Here is a 9,408-nt window from a genome sequence, read left to right as displayed (position 1 = left end):
TCGTGTCGAACCCTTTCCTGCCGGTGTCCTGCGCGATCGGCTTAAGCAATCGGACGTTTCGCAAGCTGACCGGACGCGTCCGCCGGCGGACCGGTCGCGATTGTCGATGCGGGTTCGATTGAAAGCCGCACACTCGGTGCAATTGGTCACGCGCGGAAGCGGACGTCCGGTTCTTTGACCGGCCGTTTCCTCGCTGTTGCGCGCGTGTCGGTGGGTTTCCCACCGTCAGCGGCAGCGATCGGGCGTTCGCCTGATCTTTCTCTTGCTCGCCAGTGGCCTTTGTGATGTGAACGGCGAAGAGCGCTCTACAATGGCGTACTTTCAAAGAAAAGGCAGGAAAACGATTCGCAGCGGTGCTCTGGCTTTGCACGTCTGCAAACACGACCGCGTTGGGTAAGCGCTATGTGGACAGTTTCTGCGGCAGTTCGAAACCCCCTTCCGAACTTGTGGATCGCTCGAACTGTTTCCTCATCGAGAGGCTATTGTTCCTTCTGCGGAACGCAAATGTTTCTAACATTTGGCGCCGTACTTCTCAAGTGAATAGGAGGCCTTTGCCATAAAGTTAGAAGTTCGGAATATGTTATTAATTCTCGTGCGTCATGATTTCGTATGCCCCTTGCGTGTGAGCTATGCCAGCGACACAACAACAGCAGGCTGGTATCGATCACGCAAACAGTTTTACTCAACTGTCGCATGTGAAAATAGCGTATTACATGCCACAGGAACGCAACAGTGCGGTTACTTGCTCATTATGATGAAGCTTTATGACGTCGGCATGCACACAACCTAGAAATATGTTTTAATAAAAAAAATATAACCTAGAAATATCTGGATTCTTATGTTTCTACCGCTTTCGTATATTTCTCTACGTTCTCTCTTTTCGTGCGATTTCAATAGGGTCGGTTTTTTAAACTGGTAAAGATCTTACCTGGAAAACCGCACAGCTTTTCCGGAGCCTGCGTCTCATGTCAAAAAATTTCAGCAGGCAATTCACAGCCTTTAAGAAATGGGCGACTAATCTCTAACTTAGATTGGATTCGCAAGCTTAGGAATCCAGAAAAAAGTTGTGGGCGTAACCGATGAGTAAATTACACCCAGAAAAAAGACACGAGAACGACAAAAGATGAGCTGCAGAGGACTGGCGGAAATAGACCTTTTAGAGAAGTCTCGATCAATGGAGACAGCCTAGGAGAGGAGGAAGTGAAAGAAATGCGTTAGAAACAGCGACCCACATGGACAATTTGGATCAGCTGAAAGAAGAATAACATCCTCTGAGATATTTAGACACTTGTTTCGGTAATTAGACCTTAAAGTGCTTGTGAACTATGGGTATCCTCTGAGCTGGGAAATAAAATTTTGATAAGAAGAAACATTCGCATGAGTTGATTACCCTGAATCCTCTGATGCTATGAGAGGATGAAAACTAAATAAATACGTCTGCGGAGCAGGAAAAATGATGTTCTGCTGTTCACGGACAATGAACTAGGTATGCTTTGGATATGGCTCGTATTACTGTTTCAGATAATGATTCCATTCACAAGCCTCCTGGGAAGACAGCCAAACCTCAGCGCAAAAAACCAGTCGCTGAAAAAAAAAATGAAAAAGAATAAAAAAAAACTGCCCGGAAATCTCTTTCTGTACGAACATTTGACGGCTTACAACAAACGGCCTTTTGGTGCGTACGTACCAAACCAGGACAGAGACGGTATAATATTCTGTAACAGAATTGCGGGAGAACATGCGGTAACAAATAAAACCGAGAGCGACCTTAAAAACTATTTGGTAGCAGCTTAGAGGAAAGGTGATGTACGGTTAGACAATCCAGCATGTCTTAGCGGTCACTAATTCTATGAATCATAACGCGTATGGCTTGATTATTTCAGAGAATAGTTAACATTCCACACCTTGAAAGACCGGGCCGGCCGCGTCTCGATGGAGGTGGAACGCAAAAGGCGCCCGTGTGCTGTGCCGTGTGTATAAAAGTTTTCGCAACCAGGCAGTTCGATGGCCGGTGCTGCCTGGTGTGAAAACTTTTATATACAGGGAGTTTCGTGACATGTAGGTCCTTAGGCCCGGCACGGCACCACTACACTCAAACGTTCATGTCCCTCGATTTGTAAGTTGTACGCCGCCTGCTACTCGCAGCGCAGTTGTGGTGTCCACTGGCCCGGTGAGCCAGTCACACTTGCTACGCAGAGGTTTCACACACAACACAGGCGCATACCGCTGAAAATCAGGGAGTGGGGCAAGAAGTGCTTGCGCACTAGAAAATTACCAGGCATGTTAGCACACTACTGAGGAAGCGCAAATCAGAACTAAATTAACAGCCGTCCTGCAGATGAAACAGAAAGCTGCCGATCAAGGTAGCTTGAAGGAACTAACAGAAAGTCGGTCGCAGTGCCCGGTGAACAAACTGTCTTTTGTGCTGGCCTCCCTCTTGTGTTGGTGCACTTTAGGTGCACTAAGTAATTTTTATTGTAATCTCTCTCGAGTGTAACTTTGCACGAGTTGCATTGTTTGGTTAATCACTTTGTATGTGCTCGTACGAGTGATCGTCAAATCCTCTGTATGGTCTCATTGCTGTATAAAGTTCGTTTTGTCTGTGAACTTTTGACTCTGACCAACTCTCTGGCTTACAAGCGGCGAAAGCTGGGCACCAAACGACCACCCCCCTTGTCACTTAGCTGGCCTCTGGCTGAGCTTGCCACGCTGATTCGAGGGCGTGTCGTTTGTGACCATGACCGGTACAACCACACGCTCTAAGGGCGCAGGGGGAACGCTCGTGTGCGCGATGTGGTGAAGGACACCAAGGTCCATTTTCAATCTGGGCAGCATTTCAGTGAGTGCGTCTGTTTAATGCGCGCTTATGCTATCGTCTCCTGTATCTCGGAAGCATCGTGGAGGCACAACTCTCTTTGACACGTTTGAAAGGTTGAAATGAGATGGTTTAGACAACTTTATTATGCGGAACAATGTGGTAGATGTGCCTATGATGCAGCATTACTTGGGCTTGTCGGACTCGCTGCGGCGATGTCGGTGACGCGAAGGTGAAGAGCGCTTTGCACGGCTATGTAGTTAGCGCTCAAAGTGAGCAATAGTCTGAATTTATGACTTTTACATATTGCAAAGCATCGTATACGAGACCTGTGATCTATCATAATGCGATGTTCGCCATTAAAGCTCCAAAGTCACGATGAAGGCGCATGTTTTATGCTTGCTGCCATAATGGCACCACTGAATGCGTATAATTTTCGGCGACTTGTTGCGCGAACGCTTAAGACATGGTGCAGAGAACGGGACAAGAGGTTAGGATTGACAGTTCTTCACATTTTGAAGAAAATAATGCTGCAAAGAACACGTCAGCGCAAGGCTTTTGATGACTTTAGCACGGGCATTAGCTTCGTGGCGCACTTTTATCTAACTAAAATGGTTAAAGTTAGGCGTTGATTTATGTGCTCGGTCTGACTCTAGGCATTTTCTTCTCGTGCTAGTTCTCGCCACCGTTCACATTTACGCAATGGCATTTTGGCTGCGATTAAAATGTATCCTATCTGTTAGATTCGTATGAGTTGCAACACACCTGGAGTGAGCCTACTGAAATTGCCGCTTTATAGCTTATCAAAACGCCTTTAGGCAGAAGAACTAAAGAATGGTCTAAACATTCTGTGCACTGTTTTTTTTTTATCAGCGGCAAGCGCACAACTTTCGAACTCCGCTGTGTTCACATAATTTCGGGAGCTGAACTCTTACTACTTCTTGAAAGAACGAAACAGCGCAACCAAAATGAAGTAAAAAAGATGAGCATTAGTGACGTGCCACAGGAGCGGCAGATAGCAACGCTCGGCGCTGCTGTTATACGAACACGCCGATAACAAAAATGTGTTCGCAAAGCACGGCGCCGCGCCAGCCTTGTGGTGTCGTTTTTACCGCTGCGGTGACGTCATTGTGCAAATCTTTCTTTCTCGCGACTGTACTAGCGCTGAACTTATAACTGACTTTACTCGAAAAAAAAAACGTCTAAACGCCGCGGGACCAGCTCCTGTCAGCTTGAAAAATAAAAAAAAGAACATTAAAACCAATATAATTCGCAGATTCGTAAACACAGCCGTTCATCTCGTTCCTATAGTCATACCTCGTGTTTAGTCAACGCCACGGAAATGTTGCTCAGTCATGGCTGTGACAAGTGCTGTGAAGGGGCGAGCTTGGTCAAGTCTCCAAGAGAAAGGCACATCCTTCTTCAGAAAGGTGGTAAAGGCACGGGCCGTGTCCTTACCACTACCTGAAGAAGGATGTGCCTTTCTGCGTCGGCGAATTTTGAGATAAGCCATCGAAAATACGAGCAGAGCCTCAGGAAATTGTGCACACCGCTTCAGGATCGGGGGGTGGGGACCTCGCGAAAGCCACTAACTTTGTCAGGGTCGGGCTTGACATGAAAAGCATCAACCAAGTGGCCGAGGACCTTAATTTTGCGCTGGCTGAAGGTGCACTTCTTGGAGGTCAATAGACGATATGCGAAATGCGCAGCGCCATCTCTCGGCGCTCCGAGAACTAAGTCCTCCATGTTGGCACGGTACAGAAAACGAAACCGCTGCCCAGCGTTGGGTTAAAACGGCTGCGCTTCGTTTGAAAAGTAAAATGCCGATGCAGTGTTGCGCTACCCTCTCCACTGTGAAAAGACACTACGATGCGTGCCAGAACTAGGTGCGTTCAAGCTTTTCACTTTTCTATTTTTTTACTCCGTCCCAACGTTTTAGTAACACAAAACGCCATGCGAGGTATCATGTGTCAGCACGCGGATCAGTGCGCAGCTTTCGCTTTCTGCGCTGATTTTTGACAAATCTCTCGAGGTGATTTGCGTTTAAATTAAGATAAGGACCACAGCCTTTGTTGTCTCTGAGCAAAATTAGAAGCCGATTTCGTGCATTCATCAACTCTCCGGTCGGGCGTGAATATATATAGACGCATACTTGAACAACGTAATAGAGAAGGTAATTTTTTTGAGCGGGCCAATCGCTTGTGCCGTGGCGAAATAAGTTCACTCGAAGAACCATATGCCGATTACTGCTTAGTTTGCTACGTGTTCAGTTAGTTTTAGAAGGGCGAGCAAACTCTCTGGACCATATACGCATATGTTATGCGCGTTAAGGAGTCTTTGTGAAGCAATACAACCTACGTATAAAAACTGAGGTGCGAATGGTTTATTTCTTGAGGATTCCTATACCTTCGATATCTGCGGCGACGAAAATCTAAAAAAAAAGAAGCGAATAATATAGCTACTTTATTATGAAGGAGGGACGCATTTCTAAGCTAGAAAGTTCGTGCAACAGTGTTCTGAAAACGCTTCAGGCCATCAGATTTTATTATCATTGTGGCAAGCTCCAACAGCTTGCTTCGCAACAAAGCCATTTGTCCAAGTTTGGGAGTAAGCTAATTAAGTTTCGGAAGCAACCGAACATGCTAATTTCGCCCCTGCACACACAGCCTGACCAGCGTATCGAGTCCGTGCATGCACCTACAGCTGTGACATCTTTCTCTAATCAAGCCGCCGCGGTGGCTCAGTGCTTATCTGAAAAAAAAAAAGCTGCTTCTTTGCTTACAATATTTTGAATTATATGTGCATGCCCACTTTCCTCTTGTTAATGTCGACTGACTGCGAGCAGGACGCGGTTTCAACGAATTGTGGCGAAAATCACCGACGCCGGGCTCTGAAACGGTGACGTTGAAAACCGCGGATGCGCATTGCACATTACAGTAAAGGAATCGAATTACGCAGCTGGTCGAGGGTCTTGTGTGATTATACTGCAATGCACGAAGCTCCTGGCATCGGCGCGAACGAAAGTTCGCACTGTCACAGAAGTTTGTCAACACACGTGCGCACTCACCGCAAAATAACCGCTCGCTACCCTACCAGATGAATTCGCGTCCACTTGGGAATAAAATAGCCATGATAATGCGTGATGCTTGAACTGGTGCTTTAATGCGAGCATTAAAACGACAACAGCACACGGTCACGGTTCGACTTTCCAACCCACTTTCGAGTGCGGATTATTGCGATCATCAGCGCCAGACTTCAAGCGAAGCTAAGGATGCGGTAGGAGTAAGCTGGCGCTTATTGAAAGCACCTACATTTGGTCGAAGATCAGCTGTGAAAACAATGCAGCAGCTGAAGCTTGCCTGTTGAAATTCCACTCGCAAGAAGAAAGTACGCATAGCAAACGATGCACCAGCTCGACGAGCTCGACCGCGCCAAGATGGAAACCGGAAGTTGTGGGCGCGGTGTTGCCAGACCGCCAAGCAATTTCGCATATCGTCTATTGTATACCTGCGCAACGGAAAACGGCAAGGATCGCTGAAAGACAGTGTAGGTGGCTTTAGAGCGTGGAGGTGAAAACGAGAATGCCATCTAGGTAACACAAGCACGTCGTCCATTTGAAGCCGCGCAGGAGCGAGCCGATCAATAGCTCAAGCTGCGACGTAGAAGGCATGCAGGTCCGGTCAATCAAGTATGTGCTCGATATTCTTTCTCCATATCTCACTTGTATTTTTAATATGTCTTTGGCGAGCGTTATTTTTCCGAGGAGGATGCAGATTGCAAGAGTTTCGGTCCTGATTAAGAAAGGTGACGTAAACGATATAAAAAATTACATTCCTATTTTCATTTTACCGGTGCTATCAAGGGGTTGGAGAAATTAATTCATATGCAAATGTCCAATTTTTCTCTATCTTTTTGTTCTCTGCCCAGTTTTGATTTAGAAAACGCTGATCGACGGAGTTAGCACTACTTCCGCAAAAAGAATTTATTCTGTCGAAGTTTGAAAACAAAGAATTCTGTGCTCGGCCTTTACATAGACTTCACTAAAGCATTTGATTGCATCCATTCTTCCATATTACTTGAGAAGCTTGAGACTTACGGCGTCCGAGGACACAGTCAAAATCTAATAAATTGGTACCTAGATCATCGCCATCAGTATGTACAACTAGAGAACTGCTGTTCAGATTTGAAAGAAATCAAGAGAGGTGTTCTTGAAGGCAGTATTCTTGGCGCGTTCCTTTTTATAGTCTAAATAAATAGCTTAGTTGGTATCTATAGAGATGCAAAATACATTTTGTACGCTGATGACGCTAGTATAATTTTTCATCACCTGAACCTAGTAGCCTTCAGAATAAAGCCAACTCTGCTTTAAGATCTATTCATAAATGGTCCGCAGTAAACTGTCTACAAATTAATACAAAGAAGACAAAAGCCGTAATCTTCAGGCCGAAATCTAAGCAAATAAACAGCAGTCTCATCACCCTTTATGAGAACGAAAAAAATCGAAATAGGGAGTAGTGTTAAAATACTTGGAGTTACCTTCACACAGAATATGCTTTGGGATGGGCATATTGAATCGGTTTCAGGGAAGCTATCTCGTGTTGTTGGTATGACGGCGCGACACAGAGCTGTATTACCTTTCAATATAAAGCTTCTTGTTTACAATACTCTTTTTTCTTTTGTAATATTGTGTATTCGTAAAGGGTACCACGACAGGTACAAGTCTTGAAAGAATATATATACTGTGTAAGGAAGACGACGGGCATAGCGCGGGCCGCATGGCCATCGCCTGGTGCACGCTCCTGGCTCGACTGCGGACTGTTGTTAGCCCTGCTCCCGTTGAGAAGCTTCACCGAACAAATCCCACCTTACATTTGGTGCAGGTGCTGGGTAATATCCTCTCGCCCTGGAACACCGCAGCCGAACGCTACCCCCTACCGCGATGCCTTCGAACTACCAAGCCGTACAAGTGAGCCCGGCCGCCGTCGTCTGTGCTGGTTCTCTCCGCCAGCGGGACCCCGCTATCTTCAGCGGCACGGACGACCATGATGTTGAGGATTGGCTCACATCGTATGAGCGGGTGAGCGCATACCATAAATGGGACACGGAAACCAAGCTTAACAATGTGATTTTCTATCTGACGGGCGTGGCAAATCTGTGGTATCGGAACCACTAGGCGAACATTACATCATGGTCCGTTTTCAAAACGAACTTCGCAGAGGTATTCGGTCGCCCGGCTATCAGAAAACTCCGTGCCGAACAACGCTTGCGTACGCGATCGCAGCAGGTAGGAGAGAACTTCACAAGTTACATCGAGTATGTCATGAACCTGTGCAAGAGGGTGAACGCACAGATGTCCGAAGCCGACAAGATCAGACATATTCTCAAGGACATTGATGACGACGCCTTTCCGATGTTGTTGGCGCGAGACCTGCGCCACGTCGCCGAAGTCGTCACCCTATGTCTTAGCTTCGACGAACTCCGCAAGCAAAGGGCTCTGACACGCGAACACACCACGAGCATCGACTCGCTCGCAGGCCTGAACGATGCAAGAGACCAGTCATCGCTCCTGCCGCAAATGAAGAGCTTCATCAGTGAAGAAGTTGCTCGACAGCTCTCGCTTATTTCAAGCCATCAAGAGCCATCGCCACACATAACTCCGAATCTGAGGCACATCATTCAAGAACAGGTCGCTGAGGCTCTCCCTCAAGCCCCTCAGCCCACACCTCTCGCGGCCCCGCTGACGTATGCGGAGGCTGTTGCGCGACCTCGACCACCTACCTATGCTCCGCTTCCTGGTCCTGTTCGAGAGCCCGCTACTTTTATTCCACCGCCTGCTCATCTGCGAGCCTCCAGGGGCACGCCTGATAACATTCGACCGCCAGCTCAACTGGGAAACTCCTGGCGCACGCCTGACAACCGCCCGACCTGCTACTTCTGCGGCTTGCCAGGTCATGAGGCGCGGCTTTGCCGTCGACGCATGAATGCCTCACGACCATCTCCTGAAGTTTCCGGTTACTGGTCCCAGCGACAGTATTCGCCTCCTGCTGAGCCGCCCCTAAGCCGTTCTCTGTCTCCTGAGCGCACCGCCTTCTCTGGACGCCGTTCGCCTTCTCCACGTCGGCGCTCCATCTCTGCAATGCGACGGCGTCCCTCGACCACTCAAGAGGAAAACTAGGTGCCGCAGTTCCTGAGGCGAGAACTGCGCAGTCGTCGAAATTTGATAGGCCTCGTTTGTCTGCCGCTAATTTAATTGAAATTTTTGTAGAGGGTGTATCTGTTATGACACTTGTCGACACCGGTGCTGCGGTTTCTGTCATGGATGCAGCGCTTTGCCGCTCTTTGAGGAAAGTGAAGACGCCCCTTTCTGGCCGGTCGTTACGAACTGCAAGTGCGCACCTCATCCAGCCGTTAGCAGCATGTGCTGCTCGAGTAGTCATAGAAGACATTTTGTATTTGGTCGAGTTCATCGTTCTGCCGTCATGTTCGCATTCGATCATCTTGGGCTGGGACTTCCTATCGCACACGACGCGGTCATCGACTGTGCTCGGGCTCAAGTAGCGCTCTCTATGCTGCCGAATCCCGTGCCAGAGACT

The 9,408-nt window shown here is 47.7% G+C and overlaps 1 pseudogene; it reads left to right on the top strand.

Moving 5' to 3' along the window:
• Positions 1-7,754: 7,754 nt before the first annotated feature.
• On the top strand, positions 7,755-8,990 carry LOC149338302 (uncharacterized; annotated as a pseudogene).
• The last annotated feature ends 418 nt before the right edge of the window (positions 8,991-9,408 follow it).

The sequence above is a fragment of the Amblyomma mixtum genome, chromosome 6 (assembly GCF_055824585.1).
Source record: "Amblyomma mixtum isolate Tamu chromosome 6, ASM5582458v1, whole genome shotgun sequence".
Taxonomy (NCBI): domain Eukaryota; kingdom Metazoa; phylum Arthropoda; class Arachnida; order Ixodida; family Ixodidae; genus Amblyomma; species Amblyomma mixtum.
This window is presented reverse-complemented; position numbering and strand designations above follow the sequence as displayed.